General features: G+C 45.0%; 1 protein-coding gene across 2 annotated transcripts in view; it reads right to left on the bottom strand.

Moving 5' to 3' along the window:
- Nucleotides 1–18,086, bottom strand: part of LOC127660014 (serine/threonine-protein phosphatase 2A 55 kDa regulatory subunit B beta isoform-like) — a 107,486-nt gene that overhangs the window by 37,556 nt on the left and 51,844 nt on the right. The gene's annotated exons all lie outside the window — the stretch shown is intronic.

Below are 18,086 nucleotides of genomic sequence, written 5' to 3'. Positions count from 1 at the left end.
CAAGACTGGAAGACCAGCTTGGAGGCCCGCTAGGACCAGCAAAATAGTTTATCTGGTTTAAGATGCTTTTTTTTTCAGCAGGGCTATCTAACTCAACAACATTTTAAGGCATCATACACACTCCTGATGTGAAGGCCATTCCCAAATCTCATTTGATCTAATTCTGCTATCAAAGGTACATTGTTTTGGAGGAATTTTAAGGCAGAATCACATGTATACTTTGCAGAAAATGCAATTCCATAATGTACTGCGATGAGCACAGTTAAAAAAATTATGGTGATGGTGGACAAAGCTAGAAAACTTTTGACTATAAATATGCTTATACTTCATTTAGTACTGAAAATTAATAATACAAAAAGTGAAATCTAATTAAAATGTACTGTTTTACCCAGTTTTTGCACGTGCAATGTATTTTTATGCATACTAGAGTATCATCCTAGCAACATCATAATGTCATACTTAATAGAACAGTCTGGTTCTGGAAGAAAAAATTCAGTTAATTTTCTTCACAGGCGAACTGATTTTGAAAACAGACCTACCATTTAAGTTGTAAATCGATTGCATAAGCTTCTGTTGAAGCCATCAACCTGCGTCATTTCAACTTATTTAAAAAATGTGCTTAATGACAGAATTTCTGGTGAATAATTATACTACCCATGGTCATGAGGAGAAACACTCCACCAATCAGAGATTTGCGACCAACAAATTGCAACAAAAGAGCTTGGCAGCAGCCACCACCTCCCATGACACACTGTGAATGACACAAGTGAGTCAATCTACAATCTCAAAAAATTTATATAGTTGTATATATCTGAATATTTTGCAATAAAATTCAAGTATACCTTTGTCTTTTTGTTTCAAATTAAAAAAAATTTTCAAATCAAAATTTGTAATGTTACGATTCGCCTTTGAGCTGATTGGTTTGGTTCATGGCTTAGAAGTCTTTTATGAAATCTCTATGGAACAAATGTAAGGGAAAAATTCTTCCAGAAACAAGTCATCTGAAAAGGTTGGCTGGTACTTTTTTGCTATTGTAATCAGCTGAATTGAGACTCCTGTTTGGAGCACTACTTGTGTGGCGTATGAAGTTGCCACCTATGTAGAGTGTTTCAAATACATTTCTATCTTGGTAGGCAGCTGTCTATGTAGGCAGTTGACTAGGTTTTATGTTCCCTCCTGAAAAAAGAAAACAGAATAGCTGGTCACCAGCATATATTATGTTCTGATTGCTGGAGTACTGGTTTTCCAATAAGGCTTCTAAACTAGCTTAAGCAAAAAGACACTCTTGTCAAACAGCATCACCAAAATGTCCATGCTGGTCAACTTGTCTCTCCGCTAAATACTGCTGGTGAACCTCAGGGCTATGCTGGTCCAACAGCTAGAAAAGTGTCAAACCAGCTAGGCCCGTCTGATCGTGGTTATTTGCATCAACCACGGTTATTTGAGATAACCGTGATTATTATTTACTTCAAATTTCAATCACATTTTAATGCCCAAATAAGAAAATTTTAAGTGAATATATAAATGGCATCAGTAGTGTGTTTGTGTCATTCGGTTGAACTCTGAGCATCACTGAGCCGCACCGCAGATGTCAACCAACGCAAAGCGCTCCTGTTTCACTTTAAACAATCGCGTACTGGGAAATGTTCCTGCTCATAATGGGTTCATAAACACAGTGTTAATGACATGCAGTGACACAGAGGAGGAGACACTCGCTTACTCTATTTCTCTGGAGTGATATAATGATATCTCAAAGGATTTGCTCCATGAGAAATAAGGGCTCATGGGTTTAATCAAAGAAATATGACAATTTATATGACAAGTAATCGTGAAAGCCCTAAAACAGACAACTAATCGTCATAAATCCCAATTATTTATTTGACAATTAATAGTCAGCCAAATGTCATAATTGTGACAGCCTTAAAACCAGCACTAACAGCACAAACTAGCCTGGACCAGCACAGGAATTCATGCTGGTCTTTTCAGCAGGATTATTTGTCCTTTGAAGGAGCCTGATTTCAACCTCATACTTCAGTTTATGAGTTTAGATTTCTCCTCATGTGGTATTGGCTACATCCCTCGTTAAAAATCTCAGAGTTTGACAGCAGTTCAATGTTTAATGCAACCAGCCCCTCACTGTTTGTCCTCCTCTTGCACTCCGCCTGACGCTTGGCAACAACATTAGCACCTCACTGTTTCCCTCTGAATTAAAAATGGGCCCCTTTGGGCGGGTGAGATATTTCTCTTTATGATTAAAGTCTTAAAGTGTAGCCTTGAACAGTTTGTGTTGGCAACGTCGACTGATGCCGTCTGTCTGCCCGTCACTCTGTCTCTCATTCTCTCTTTCCTGGATAATACCACCAGGCCTGTGCGGGGAAGTGCATGTCATTATCCCTGATGTACTGTTAGAGCATGGGGGTGTAAATTGTATTGCAGGGGTTAGAGTGGTGGGGTCACCCCCACTGGGCCGCTTTGAGCTTCGTCCTCCCTACTGATGAACTACAGAGCTATTTTAAACAAGACCATTACATGGCAAGAGCAGAGAGGGCTATGAACCTTCTGAGAGAAAAAAAAACAGTACAATGTAGGGGGAAAGATTTGGTTACACATCTAAACGAAAATGGATTTAGTTTGCCCTCAAGCACTGAATATGTTGTTTATAAGGTTTATAGCTAGAATGACCATGCTTTTATTCTGTAAATGGTAGCATTTTATTACCCCAACATGAAGAAGGGCAGATATATATAGTCAACATCACTGGTTTCCACAGCAATTCCATTTACTCATTATTATAAGGTAAGATTATATTGTGGGCTGAGATTGTGATGAGGTAATATTGTATCGCAAAGAGGTAAGATCTCATTGCAGTAAGAGTGAGGTAAGATTGTGGTTAGACACTATTAAATTAAATAGTTCACCCAAAAATGACAAATCAGTCATCCAACAAGCTACACCATGATCATAAAAAGCACCATAAAAGCATTGCATATGACTATTCCAAATCTTCTGAAGCCATATAAGACAGCTTTGTGTGAGGAGTCCAAATTTAAGTTATTTGTTGAATATTTTCCCACTGCCAAACAAAACTTATTCGCAAGGTTGTCAAATAAAAATGTGAATATTTGTCAAATTTTAAATAAAAATGCACATTTAAATGCAAAAACTGTGCATTTGAATTTGAGATGTGTGCCAAGCACTGATGCTGACTTGTGGAGGCTATTGGTCATCATCCCGCAGCACAAGGAGGCCATTTACACAGAACCATTATTTGTTGTCTGCTCTGTTTTCCCATTGTTTTTCTATGTAATACAACCTTTCTATGTTGCACCACGTCCAGCTGCTATTTTGAGTCTTGTGTACGGTGGCACCGGTGTACCATGCAATACTAATGCCATGTCCACACTAATATGTTTTTGTTTGAAAACGCATACTTTTGTCTACATTTTAGCCTTCCGTCTACATTGAGACAGCGTTTTTGACAGCGAAAAATGAGCTTTTTGAAGAACGCACTCCCAAGTGGATACATTTACAAATTACATCTTTGCGTTGTAGCGAGGACAAGAGAAACGGAGATTTATGAAACCGATGACGTATTTGCTGTCATGTGATCCATTCAACCTATCACAATCAAGATGCAGCCCATGTTGTAGCGGCATTGTTGTATCTGCGATTCACTTTGATAGCATTGTTAAAGATAAACGTTACTTTGTACAACCTTCACATTGCATTCCTTCAAAGGCAACAGCAAGTTTACTGGGAACTGTTGTCCCGTGACAGAACACGAGGACAATTGCATTTCAGACCATAAATGGAACGCTAGGTAACCTTCCATTTTGACGTGAATGAACTATACTTCCGTGCATGCATACACAGGCAGTTGGCGCATCCGCGCTACGATTGCTATGAAACACTGGACTTTCTCTTTAGACCCTTTATAGTCCTTCAGACTCAAGTTATACAAATACAGGTATCTCCAGACCTCCTCCACACACACTCTTGACTTGCACATCCACTGTTGTAGTTTTTACCTTCATGTCCTTATGTTTAGCAGCGATCACATCTTCTTCAAGCGCTTCTTCGTGACAGCACTAGCTCAAATGTGAGTGCTGCAACCTTGTGGACCCACTAATTAGTACAAATATCTCGATGCAGATACTGTATATACGGGCTGCACACGTTCAATGCTCGTGGACTGCTGGTGACGACATTTACATAATGCATCCTGTACGCAGACCCTCATTGTTTGTGTCTGACCGAAGTATACTTTGGGCGTAAGGAGATTTAAGAGTTTTCATACATTTCAGTGTGGACGAACAACTTTTAGAAAAAGCTTGAAAACAGCACTGTGGACGAAGAGCGTTTAGATAAAACTAAAACGCCATTTTCAAATTGATCTGGATTAATGTGGATGTAGCCTAAGTTAACAGATCTGTCTATTGAAGCGTTCCTTCAGCTTAAGATAAGAAAATACAAACTGGCTTAAAATCTTTTGATTTTAAATTTGATGTACTTTTGTTTAAAATGAAATGCATTTTCATTAGGTACAGTAACTGAAATAATGTCTTTAAAATCATATGTATAGTGGTAATATTTAAGTGAAATATTCAAATTTAGTTCCTCAGTATTTTGACAGCCCTAACTTCCAAAAACAATGAGGTGTTTGGCATCAATGATGTTAAAATTGGCACAATGCGTCTTCATGTGGCAACTAAAGTCTTCAATTTCAGTCTGTTCTTCACACAAACTGTCTTCTGAATCATATGGCTTCAGAACACTTGGAATATAGCGAACGAGTCATCTGAACTACTTTTATGGTGCATTTCTGATGCCTTTGTGTCCTTCAGCCCATGATCACTGTATGTTTTCATTATATGAATAAAAGCAGTATGTAATATGGGTTTGGAACTTAAATCTAGATGCTGCAATCTACTTCTTTTAGTGCAGTAGTGCTTACATAAGTAGTATTATAACTGCGTCTGGACCAGCTGCCTGCTCTGAACCATGGGGTCATTACTGTCTGTTGAAAGTTCTGTTGGCTTCGGTCCCTGTCTCTCTCTCTCTTTCCCTATGAGAACTTAAGCAGTGCCGTAGAATTGAGCTACTTTGCTAGCTTGTATGATGATGTTGTCTGTTTTTCAGTGCATTTTCTCATTCATTAGTGTGTCGTGTAGCATGAGTGCTGGAAAGGTCTGATGTTTAAGGATGTAGGGGGAGCGTTCTGGTCAGTTAAACCCATTCAACCCAAATAAAGACAAAAGCAGAATCTTTTTTCTCTTTCTCAGCATGGTCACATCCATCCTTCAGCTGTTAACACTGTCATCCTGCTAGCATCGTTAAATTGTATTGAATTTTGTGCAGTCACCTTATTCCAACAGGGAAAAAACTGATCTAAAAAATTGTATCTGTGCGTGTTTGGCCTATGGTCATTTCCAAAAAAGGTATGAAATATCAGAATACCCGGTGCAAAGGAAATGCTGGGGAATTACGCTGCTGTGGAATATGACTCCCGTGGATATCATTTTGAAAGGCGCAATATTCCAGGAGCTATTAAAAAACTAATTTCCAGATCAGCTCTGCACAAATCAATGCAGCGTTTACACTGCAGTCGTGGAATATTAACTCTATTCATATTAACTCTTTACCTAAAAGGTCATAATGCACCCCCCCATAGCATAATTTGATATTTGTCTTTCCCGTAATGGATGGGGGTGCCAATAGTTGTCTTTTCTAAAACACTTCAATATCACCTCTTTCACCTCTCTGTCAGGGTTTTATTAGGTTTGGGACCCCACAAACCACTACTGGGATTACAAAGTTACTCTTTGAAATCCAATTACAATGGCCATGCCACTTAAGTGAATTAGTCAAATTGGGTAAGAGAAGAGGTATTTTGGTAGGTCACGTTCCTGGGTCATAGGGCACTTAGAACAGTTTGTTTCAGGGATGTGTGCACGTGATAATAAAAATCAAAGATGGAATGGTCTATAAAACAGCAATTATCATTGTGCATCAACACACACTACACTCCACTGTAATTGATCCCAGTGGAGAATTCACAATACACCAATCTACAATGCCACATTCTATGTGTGTCTATAGATGGAAACACAAGAGTGTTATAGTGCTGTGTTATTAAACAGCCTCCTCAGCCTGATGGAGAAAACATAGAGAGTGTAACCTTGGACCTGAAGTACACCTCTATGGATGTCTGTAGTGGGAAATACCACCATCATCTACAGCATCACGTGAGCCAGACAGTGTTCGTAATGCACTGAAATGTAGTAGTAAGGGTGCGGGGATGATAGATCCACATCCATTAACTTTAGAATCTAGAGCACTAGATTGTAACACTCAAATGCAAATATGTGCACAGCATTTGCAAATGGCATATTAAAAAACATTGGTGTACTGATTAGTGGTCGACCGATATGTCGCTGAGGCCGATAAATCAGCCTGACTTTTTTAATAATCGGCTTCTACCAATAAATTTTCCAGTTTGGGCAATTTTGTTCTTGAGGGCACCAAAAATCACCTGCATGCATGTGAAGCGGCTGGGACATGTAAACGACCAGTCATGGTTAATTTTGTTGTTACATGCCATCGTGTTACCACAATACTGTGCAATACAGTCTAATTTAAATGATCCGCATATCAGAGCCGCCACAGCAGATGTGTTTGAGCTCATAATGTTAAAGTTTTAACTTTTAACGTCTTGTCTAATGATAAAAAGGCAAATATCAATACAAATATTTTCACGGATGTAATAAACCAACCTCACACAACTTCAGCAGATCCAGCATCCTCATAAATCTTCCTCTGAAACACGTATACTAACAGTCTCTCCTCAACTGTTCCCTGTAACTTTTCTAATTATAAAAGGCAAATATCAATAAAACTTGTATTATGTACCATTTGCAAATATGCAGATATCTTGTTAAAACCTCATGAAAATCCAGCATTTTCTTCCCATCGTGCACTCATCTAATATCTTCCTGCGTGTATTCCATCAACCAGAATCAAAAACTTCATGATCAGGTTCAAAGTGCCTCTCATTCACAAACCATTATGGTCACTCCGTATTACTCCAAGCAGGCATTCTAGCCCGTTTAATCTGTCAGGAGATGTCAGCTGCTGCTCGCGCTGGATCCGCACAAGCTCATGAGTGCAACTTCAAGGCTGTGTCCGAAACTAGGAAAATGCTGCCTCCAGAGGCTATACACAGAGGTATGATTAAAATAAGGTGGTTTTCAAACTGTTCGGAAACCAGTTTCCTAAGGAATTCCATTCATTCAAAACAGATGTCAGTTAAGCCATTAACTGATTAGGCAGCAAGGTAGCAAGCAGATGTGGAAAGTAACAAATTACAACTACTCTCATTACAGTACTTGCGTACATTTTAAAACATTTTCAACATTTTAAAGAATAAATAAATAATAGTACTATAAAAATGAAGTATTCAACTTCGCTACAATTATTTTTCAATTACCAAGTAAAAAAAACAATTCGGAATTTTTGGGAAAAAGTAAGTTCTAAGGGCACAGATTCATGAGCACAGAAGCTTGCATAAACTGCCACCAGTGTCCTCTCTTCTCTAGCTTCTCCAAGACTTTCTGGCCTGTCACGATACAAGAACTATAATACTGTGATTTTCTGCATATGTCATTTTATTCTGGAAAGGTACCGTTCATTCAGGAACGAGGCAATCGTCTGAACATGTTTAACCACTGATCAAACTTCACTTGTTTTTAAGGTAGGCAATGTTTTAACTGTGCCACACATTAACACAATGTAGTTTGACATATATGTGGAAATATCTTGTTTAATTGTTACTATATATCTAAAATAAACTTTTTAAATACTTTAGAAAGATACAATGCCAATAGTGTTGGAAATTAACAGGGAATCGGAGCAAAAATGCCACCAAAATTGGCAAAAATATCCCTGAAATTAAAAATATGGGGGCAAAACAGAGTTCCCGTGTGTTTTTAATAATATCTGATATAGTTACAATTACATATATTGTGATATTCTTTTGACTTTCCCCTGAACATAATTGTTTCCCCGCCATCCAGTTCTTCGCACCATCGCTCTTCGCTTCTATCAATCCGCATCAGTTCGGTATTTTACTCCAGCATTAAATTCCATAACCGTTCACCCCTCTTGTTCCAAATAAACTGTCCTAACGGGTTACACTCTTGCTCACGGTGCTGTACTGTACATCTCTGCCCTGTGCTGCTGTTTATCTGTCTGAAAAGCTTCACACTCTAAAGGCCAAAAGTGCACAAGGGATAGATGTTATATAAAAAAGGTATGAGAATCACAAAACGTTTATTATTACAATTGTAATTCAATAATACATATACAGAACAACCACTTTTAGTGTTTGAATCAATTATATCTCTCAATAAACATTGTGAAATGTTTATTTTTGCCTTATATTATTCAGTTGGCGTGTAGGAGATGATAACAGTTTTTTCTTAATAATCTCATTCCATATCTGGATAATTGCTGCAATATCATAGAGGATACATTTCCTCCTCTATGATATTGCATTATATTAGATTTTTACAGTATGTTATTTAATAGCCAAAATACGCAGAACGACGTGATGGCGAGGAAGTCCACCCCTCCTCCCAACGACCAGGTGCTCTGTCTTACCACGGCAGATGTGCGGAAAACTCTACGTAGAGTCAACCCACGGAAGGCTGCTGGACCAGACAACATTCCTGGCAGAGTGCTCAGAGGATGTGCAGACCAGCTAGCAGATGTTCTTACCGACATCTTCAACATCTCTCTGAGCAGCGCTGTCGTTCCAACGTGCTTCAAGGCCACCACCATCATCCCCATGCCAAAGAAGTCTTCAGTGTCCTGCCTCAACGACTACCGTCCCGTCGCACTTACACCCATCATCATGAAGTGCTTCGAGAGGCTCGTCATGAGGCAGATTAAGACCCAGCTGCCCCCCTCACTAGACCCACTGCAGTTTGCGTATCGTTCAAACCGTTCAACGGACGATGCTATCACCATAACCCTCCATCTGGCCCTCACCCACCTAGACAATAAGGACTCATACGTTCGAATGCTGTTCATAGATTTCAGCTCAGCATTCAACACAATCATTCCCCAGCACCTGATTGGAAAGCTGAACCTGCTGGGCCTGGACACCTCCCTCTGCAACTGGATCCTGGACTTCCTGACTGGGAGACCTCAGTCAGTCCGGATCGGGAACAGCCTCTCCACCACCACCACCACCACACTGAGCACTGGGGCCCCCCAGGGCTGTGTGCTCAGTCCACTGCTGTTCACTCTGCTGACTCACGACTGTGCAGCAATGCACAGCTCGAATCACATCATCAAGTTCGATGACACGACCGTGGTGGGTCTCATCAGCAAGAACGACGAGTCAGCATACAGAGAGGAGGTGCAGCGGCTGACGAACTGGTGTAGAGCCAACAACCTGTCCCTGAATGTCGACAAAACAAAAGAGATGGTTGTTGACTTTAGGAGAGCACAAGGTGAACACACTCCGCTGAACATCGACGGCTCCTCTGTGGAGATCGTCAAAAGCACCAAATTCCTTGGTGTTCACTTGGCGGAGAACCTCACCTGGTCCCTCAACACCAGCTCTATCACCAAGAAAGCCCAGCAGCGTCTCTACTTTCTTCGAAGGCTGAGGAAAGCACATCTCCCAACCCCCATCCTCACTACATTCTATAGAGGGACTATTGAGAGCATCCTGAGCAGCTGCATCACTGCCTGGTTTGGGACTTGCACCGTTTCGGACCGCAAAGCCCTGCAGAGGATAGTGAGGACAGCTGAGAAGATCATTGGGGTCTCTCTTCCCTCCATCAAAGACAATTACAAAAAACACTGTATCCGCAAATCAACCAGCATTGTGGACGACCCCACACACCCCTCACACAAACTCTTTACCCTCCTCCCGTCTGGCAAGAGGTACCGAAGCATTCGTGCCCTCACGGCCAGACTGTGTAACAGCTTCTTCCCCCAAGCCATCAGACTCCTCAATACTCAGAGACTGGTTTGACACGCACGTGTCCTGAGTTGCACTTTAATTACTGTCACTTTATAACTGTCTGCTACCTCAATAACTGCTATGTGCATAGAACATTATCTCATAGTATGTTATGTTTACATTTTTAGAAACTGTCATCTTTTTGCACTACTGAGTACTGGTCGGCGCTGCACTGTCTATTGTCCTGTTCATTGTCAGAAATTTGTTGTACTGTCCTGTACTTTTTGCACATGTTTGCACGTGCACTTTATATAGGTATATGTAGGTTTTTTTATATAGGTATTTTATTTCGTTGTGTTGTCCTGTGTTGGTCCTTTGTTGTTTTTATGTAGCACCATGGTCCTGGAGGAACGTTGTCTCGTTTTGCTGTGTACTGTACTAACTGTATATGGTTGAAACGACAATAAAAACCACTTGACTTGACTTGACTTGGACATAGCTATTTCTATTTAAATAAATGTTGTATTCTTAAAATATTCTGTTTGCCCAAGAATCCTCTTGCAGCAATGCAGGTCCCTCACAATTGCTTAATCTATCACTCGCTGTCCACTAACGCATTGTTTCTGCCACTCATGCCATTGATCTGCTCTGCTCTAACCTACTGTATTTCTGTAACCCGCACACACAAACACAAGACGAGACAGTCACAATGTTGGAGAAAACTGCTTTATTCCAACAAAGCAGGCAACAGTACAAAAACAGGGCAAATCCAGTGAAGAATGGTCAGGGTGAGCGTTAAATCGAAGCCGGGGAATCAAGATAGGGTAAAGGGGCAAATCCAGGAGAGAGTGGTCAACGAGAGCGTAGGGGGTCAAAGCCGGGGTAATCAGAATAAGAATAACAAGTGGGAGCAAAAGACAGGGGAACAAGGGGAGCTGGCAAGCTAAGAGGTGAATGAGAGGAGGTCAAAACTAGACTAGCGGGGGCAAAGACACGGGAAACTAAATACAATAACCAACAACCGTGAGACGAAAGGGTAGTGATATATATATAGGGGCAAGTGCAGGTGTAAACCATGACAGGTGATGAGACGAGTGCAGGTGAAACTAATGTGCAGGAGTGCAGATGACGCGAGTGCAGGTGGTCATAATGTTCTGGGGGATTGGAAACGCGTGAGAAACTCAAGGAAGGGAGATTGCCTACGAGCATGTGAGCGAGTAGGAGCAAAGTGGGCGTGAGGGCTCGAGCGAGCAAAAAGAGCGTGCGAGCTCGAGGGGGCGGAACGAGCGTGGGAGCTCGAGGGGGCGGAGCGAGGGAGCGGGGTTCGTGACAGTACTCCCCCCTCTAAAATGGACGGCTCCTGACGGCCGCGCTCGGTTGCGAGGAAGTGGTGCTGGACGAACCCAACAAACAAAAAACCCTGAACAGACAACCCACAAAACACACAAACAAAATTGAGGGCAGTCCAAGGGGCACAGAGGGAAATGAGACAGTCCATGGGGTCAATGGGCAGTATCAAGGCAAGGTCTGGGGGAAAATAGCGGACAGGTGGGTGGTCAGGAGATCTAGGGGGCAGCTGTAGGGCAGAGACAGGGTCAGGGGGTCTGGAAGGCGACTGGAGGACAGGGACTGGGTCCGGGGGTCTGGAAGGTGACCACCGGACAGGAATAGGGTCTGGAGGCCAGGGAAGAGGCCACAGCACAGGGAGAGGGTCAGGAAGTCCGGGCTGAGCCGTGAAAGGCGGTGCCGTCAGAGGCGGCACTGTAGGCAGCTCTGGAGGTGGGGTTCTGGAAGGCTCTGCAGGTGGAGCCGAAGGAGGCTTTAGGGGCGAAGGCCTGAAAGGCTCTGGAGGTGGAGCCGACGGAGGCTTTGGGGGGGAAGGCCTGGAAGGCTCAGGAGGTGGAGCCAATGGAGGTGGCGCCGTGGGAGGTCCCCGAGGCGACGACCTGGCAGGCTCTGTAGTCTCGGGGGGTAGAGCCGTAGGAGGCCGAGAGGCGGAGCCATAGAAAGCTCTGAAGTCTTTGGGAGCAGAGCCGTGAGGGGCTCGGGAGGTGGAGCCGTGGGAGGCTCGGGAGGCGGAGCCGTAGGAGGCTCGAGAGGCGAAGCCCTAGGAAGCTCTGGAGTCTCTGGGAGTAGAGCCGTGAGAGGCTCGGGGAAAAAGGTCACGGAAGACTCGAGAGGCTCTAGAGGTGGGGCCCTGGAAGACTCGAGAGACGAAGCCCTGAGAGGCTTGGAAGGGGGTGGAGCCCTGAAAGACTCAAGAGGAGAATCCCTGAGAGGCTTGAGGGGAGGGGGAGCCCTGAGAGACTCGAGAGGGGAAGCCCTGAGAGGCTTGAGAGGGGGAGGTGCCCTGAGAGACTCGAGAGGCAAAGCCGTGAGAGGCTTGAGGGGTGGAGCCATGAAAGACTCGAGGGACGGAGCCCTGAGAGGCTCGAGGGGAGGAGGAGCCCTGAGAGACTCGAGAGGCGAAGCCGTGAGAGGCTTAAGGGGTGGAGCCATGAAAGACTCGAGGGACGGAGCCCTGAGAGGCTCGAGGGGTGGAGCCATGAAAGACTCGAGGGACGGAGCCCTGAGAAGCTCGAGAGGAGGAGGAGCCCTGAAAGACTCGAGAGGGGAAGCCCTGAGAGGCTCGAGGGGGGGAGGAGCCCTGAGAGACTTGAGAGGAGAAGCCCTGAGAGGCTTGGGAGGGGGAGCCCTGAAAGACTCGAGAGGAGAAGCCCTGAGAGGCTTGGGAGGGGGAGCCCTGAAAGACTCGAGAGGAGAAGCCCTGAGAGGCTCGAGAGGAGCCCTGGGAGGCTTGAGAGGAGGAGCCTTGGGAGGCTCGAGAAGAGGAGCCCTGGGTGGCTTGGGAGGAGGAGCCTTGAAAGACTCGGGAGGAGAAGCCCTGAGAGGCGGCGCTCTGGGAGGCTCGAGACTTGAAAGGCAGAACCCTGGGGGGCTTGGGAGGTAGAGCTCTGGGAGGCTCGATAGGAAGAGCCCTGGGAGGCTTGAGAGGAGGAGCCTTGGGAGGCTCGAGAAGAGGAGCCCTGGGTGGCTTGGGAGGAGGAGCCTTGAAAGACTCGGGAGGAGAAGCCCTGAGAGGCGGCGCTCTGGGAGGCTCGAGACTTGAAAGGCAGAACCCTGGGGGGCTTGGGAGGTAGAGCTCTGGGAGGCTCGATAGGAAGAGCCCTGGGAGGCTTGAGAGGAGCCCTGGGAGGCTTGGGAGGAGGAGCATTGGGAGACTCGAGAGGCGGAGGCCGCGAGGGATCTGAGGGGCGAGCAAAGGCTGGCAGAGCCGTGGAAGACTCTGGGGGCGGAGCAGAACCCAGCAGAGCCGTGGAAGACTCTGGGGGCGGAGCAGAACCCGGCAGAGCCGTGGAAGACTCTGGGGGCGGAGCAGAACCCGGCAGAGCCGTGGAAGACTCTGGGGGCGGAGCAGAACCCGGCAGAGCCGTGGAAGACTCTGGGGGCGGAGCAGAACCCGGCAGAGCCGTGGAAGACTCTGGGGGCGGAGCAGAGGTCGGCAGAGCCGTGGAAGACTCTGGGGGCGGAGCAGAGGTCGGTAGAGCTGTGGAAGACTCTGAGGGAACCTCTGCGGTCTTGAGCACAAGACGAGACTGGGGAGAAGGGGCCCTCTTCCTTCTCTTGCGTCCTCGGCCAACAGGGGACGTGGCCATGGGGACGGTTGAGGCTACAGGCGCTGGCTCGCCGACCGTGGCGGGCATGGGCGCTGGCTCGTTGGCCGTGGCGGACATGGGGGCTGACTCTCTGGCCGTGGCGGGCATGGGCGTTGACTCGCTGGCCGTGCCAGGCTTCGAGACTGGGGCCGTGACAGGCTTCGGGACTGGGGCCGTGACAGGCCTCGGGACTGGGGCCGTGTCAGGCTTCGGGGCTGGGGCCGTGTCAGGCTTCGGGACTGGGACCGGGACAGGCCTCGGGACTGGGGCCGTGTCAGGCTTCGGGGCTAGGGCCGTGTAAGGCTTCGGGGCTAGGGCCGTGTCAGGCTTCGGGGCTAGGGCCGTGTAAGGCTTCGGGGCTAGGGCCGTGTCAGGCTTCAAGACGGGGTACGTGGTAGGCTTCAAGACGGGGGCCGTGGTATGGAACGCTGGTTCAGTTTCTGCCTCCCCCACAGTAAACGAGGAACCAGCGTACAGTAGGGCGAGGTCAATAAACTGAGCCAGGTTGAGAGAGCAGCGACCACCAGGCATGAATGATGAGGCTGGCTCATTCAGTCCAAACTGAAAAATGTCTTTCAGAGCCACCTCATCAAAATTCACCTGGTACGCCAGGGCACAAAAATCCATAATATAAGCCTCCAAGGGTTGGCTCCCCTGGCGCAAACCCAAGAGTTGGGCCGCTGGCTCCATAATGTCAAGGACGGAGTTATGAGTTACATAACCACTGCCTTGCACGGAAAACCCTTGGTTCGCGTCCGATGAGCCATAAAACCTCTCCGGGATGGAGAGCATACGGCGCTCGCGGATGCGTGGAAAGCATCAACGGGCTCAGGGGCAGACACAGGTGAAACAGGGTGAAAAATTTCAGACATAGAACATACCTGCTGCCCCTGGGCCGCGAGCGCTCGGTCAAGTTTCCACACCGTAGCTCCTCGCGCTGAATGTGACGTGTTCCTCCGCTCTAGTGAGCTGCGCGAATCCTCAGCGTGACGCATTGTGACTGTCTTCGGTGGGGTTGGTTATTTTGTAACCCGCACACACAAACACAAGACGAGACAGTCACAATGTCGGAGAAAACTGCTTTATTCCAACAAAGCAGGCAACAGTACAAAAACAGGGCAAATCCAGTGAAGAATGGTCAGGGTGAGCGTTAAATCGAAGCCGGGGAATCAAGATAGGGTAAAGGGGCAAATCCAGGAGAGAGTGGTCAACGAGAGCGTAGGGGGTCAAAGCCGGGGTAATCAGAATAAGAATAACAAGTGGGAGCAAAAGACAGGGGAACAAGGGGAGCTGGCAAGCTAAGAGGTGAACGAGAGGAGGTCAAAACTAGACGAGACTAGCGGGAGGCAAAGACACGGGAAACTAAATACAATAACCAACAACCATGAGATGAAAGGGTAGTGATATATACAGGGGCAAGTGCAGGTGTAAACCATGACAGGTGATGAGACGAGTGCAGGTGAAACTAATGTGCAGGAGTGCAGATGACGCGAGTGCAGGTGGTCATAATGTTCTGGGGGATTGGAAACGTGTGAGAAACTCGAGGAAGGGAGATTGCCTACGAGCATGTGAGCGAGCAGGAGCAAAGTGGGCATGAGGGCTCGAGCGAGCAAAAAGAGCGTGTGAGCTCGAGGGGGCGGAACGAGCGTGGGAGCTCGAGGGGGTGGAACGAGCGTGGAAGCTCGAGGGGGCGGAGCGAGGGAGCGGGGTTCGTGACAATTTCTGGAGTGTGCGTGCATCGACCGGGCTTCCCTCGATAACGTGGTGCAGACAACCCATTTGAATTCTAGTTAGAATTTTCTAGTTTAAAGTGCTATGGAAGAAGCCAAACCTCTCAAACAGCCCTGAAATACTAAACAGCTTTGAGGAGGAAAAGTTAAACAGTTGTGTTATGCGCCAAAATAAAGGGTTTTCAAATTAAACATTATCACTCTTAATAAAATGTATAAAAATTGCACTATAAAAGAAAATGCGAGCCAGACTACATTAAATCCAGGTTACGTTTTTTCCTAAGTTGGTCAGCCACTTGATGTCCAATGTAAAATCTGGGTCTCAAAGCAAAACCAGTTGAAAACCACTGCTCTAAGGGGGTCTGTAGATTTGCAATGGCCAATTCTTAAACTTTTACATTTGCCAAACCCCCCCCCCCAGTCGTAAATATTTGGTTACATTTATGCTTGCACCCATAGTCATGAATCTCTAAAGCTCCAGCAGTGAGTCTGTGTAATTACGACAGATTTCTAAATTTTGCTCTCTTCAAACAGCAGTAACACGCACTAAAAACAGCAGTGAAAACAGCTAGAACCATGAGGTAAAGCCCTACTTAGTGATCTCTGAGATACTGCAAAGAGAACAGAGCTTAATGACTTTGTAGTGTTTAATATTTATGCTTGGAGACGGTCAATGCCTTACTGCAGATAAGAACGATCTGTTCTCTGTAGTATCTACTGGCTCAAATGGTCTTTTTACAAATCACACATATATTGTGTAAGATGATTTCTAAATTTCTTATGATCAACATAAATGAAACTGCTTATGATTGCATATCTGACTCTCAAAAATGTCAATTGTCGAATGCACCGGAAATATAGTCAGCCTAAAATCCAAGTCCAAAAGACTCTGCCTTCCCCTTTATGACTGTACATGCATTATAAATATACAAAAAGAGCCTAGATATTTGACGGTAAAAGACGATGTGCGGCTTGCAGTATTTGTGTGTGCGTGCGTGTGTCAGCAAATGCTTTACTGCTACTGTGTGATTTACAGAGTAGCCTGGGTTGGCAAGACAATTCATAAACCAGGAAAACTAGTGGTATGTGAGTCTGAGGGCCACTGATTGATTTTGCTCAATGGGTCTGTTTTGCAAAACCTCCCACATCCATTAATCACTGCCCAGGAAGATGCCCACAACTTGGGAAGGGAGTGTCCCAGACCCTGCTTCCACTGAAAATGTATGCTTTACACATGACAGGAGATGGCTGACCTGAAACCTGTGCCTGACTTACATTTCTCCAAAGTAATTTACAAATGAGAATAATACAAGCAGACGTGAGTAATCCAAGTGAGAGGGCAATACAATAAGTCTTACAATACAATATCTCAACTGCACAAACCAAATCTCTAGTGGGGCACTTACAATGGAAGTGAATGGGACCAATCTGTAAACAACTGTAAACAATGAAATACTAACTGTTTTAAAAGTACAGTCATAAAGAATATGTGTGTAAACATGATTTTAGATTTCTGTGTAGTTACAATGGCTGTGTCTCGTTTGGAAGGCTGCATGCTAGGTAGGACGTGTCCTTTGAAGGCTGCAGTATACCAAGTGTCTTCATTTAAACAAGCCTTGTTTAAACGAGACGGCCTTCGTGTGACAAACAGAAACGGGACGTAACATGGTTGCTTTGACAGAACGCCACTTTCTCTTTAGAAGGGAATATATGAGGTACATTTTAGGAGAGTTCTAATGATGTAAAGAGAAAAGAAAATAGATTTTACATGTGTACTTTTAGTTTAATACTTTATTTTAATTATATACTAATAAAATTATACATATTATATACTCTGCACCCATCTGCTGAGGTACTTCAACTTAACATTACTTGCATTTGAACATCATATTTATGGGCAAATTGGCTTCATTTTTTTAGACATTTCCATTGAAGCAAAGAATTGTGGGTTGTGAGTGCCCACGAAGGATACACCTCATGGATCCTCCGAATTCCTGTGAAAGAAGGTCGCATTCGAAGGCTGCATTTGAAGTGCCCTACTTGCTTTTCTGAAACGAGACAGCCTCGATGATGTACTGTATGCAGCCAACAAATGCAACCTCCAGAGGACACAGCCTTCCAAACGAGACACAGCCAGTATGTCCAATTTTACAACATTGTTGCCACGGCATCATAACGTCATTAACCCTTAACCTTAAAACTACCATTAAAACAATGGTTCAAACAATTCTACAGCTGAAATAATACACAGGATTTAACAGAAGAATTCATATAAGTGCTTTTATATAATTATAAGCTTCACATTTCTGTCTTTAAATTCTCCCAAAAATTGGCTCCATTCACTTCCATTGTAAATGCCTCACTGTAACCTCAGTTTTACAGTGTTTTTTGTGGTAATCAACACTGTGCCACAAATGCTGTCAATTGAGCTTAACTTGTATTGAACCAGGAAAATTCCTTTAAGCTGGTCACTGTTCAGCTAAACCAATTGTGCACCAGCATGGCCAGACTGGGGGACCATCTTAAACCAGCAAAGACCAGCAAACCATTTTAGCAGGGACATTACATGTCCTTTATCAAAGCTTTTGAGTATGCATGCATAACTTGCAATGTGCTGACATCAAACAGAAAGTCTAGAAAAAGATGCACCCCCCACACACACACATATACAATGTATATATTATATCTTAAAAAGATCTTCCGTGACACACCCTTAAAAGCAACCAT

This window comes from Xyrauchen texanus, chromosome 19 (assembly GCF_025860055.1).
Source record: "Xyrauchen texanus isolate HMW12.3.18 chromosome 19, RBS_HiC_50CHRs, whole genome shotgun sequence".
NCBI lineage: Eukaryota > Metazoa > Chordata > Actinopteri > Cypriniformes > Catostomidae > Xyrauchen > Xyrauchen texanus.
The sequence above is the reverse complement of the archived record's forward strand: the minus strand, read 5'-3'. Positions and strand labels throughout refer to the sequence as shown.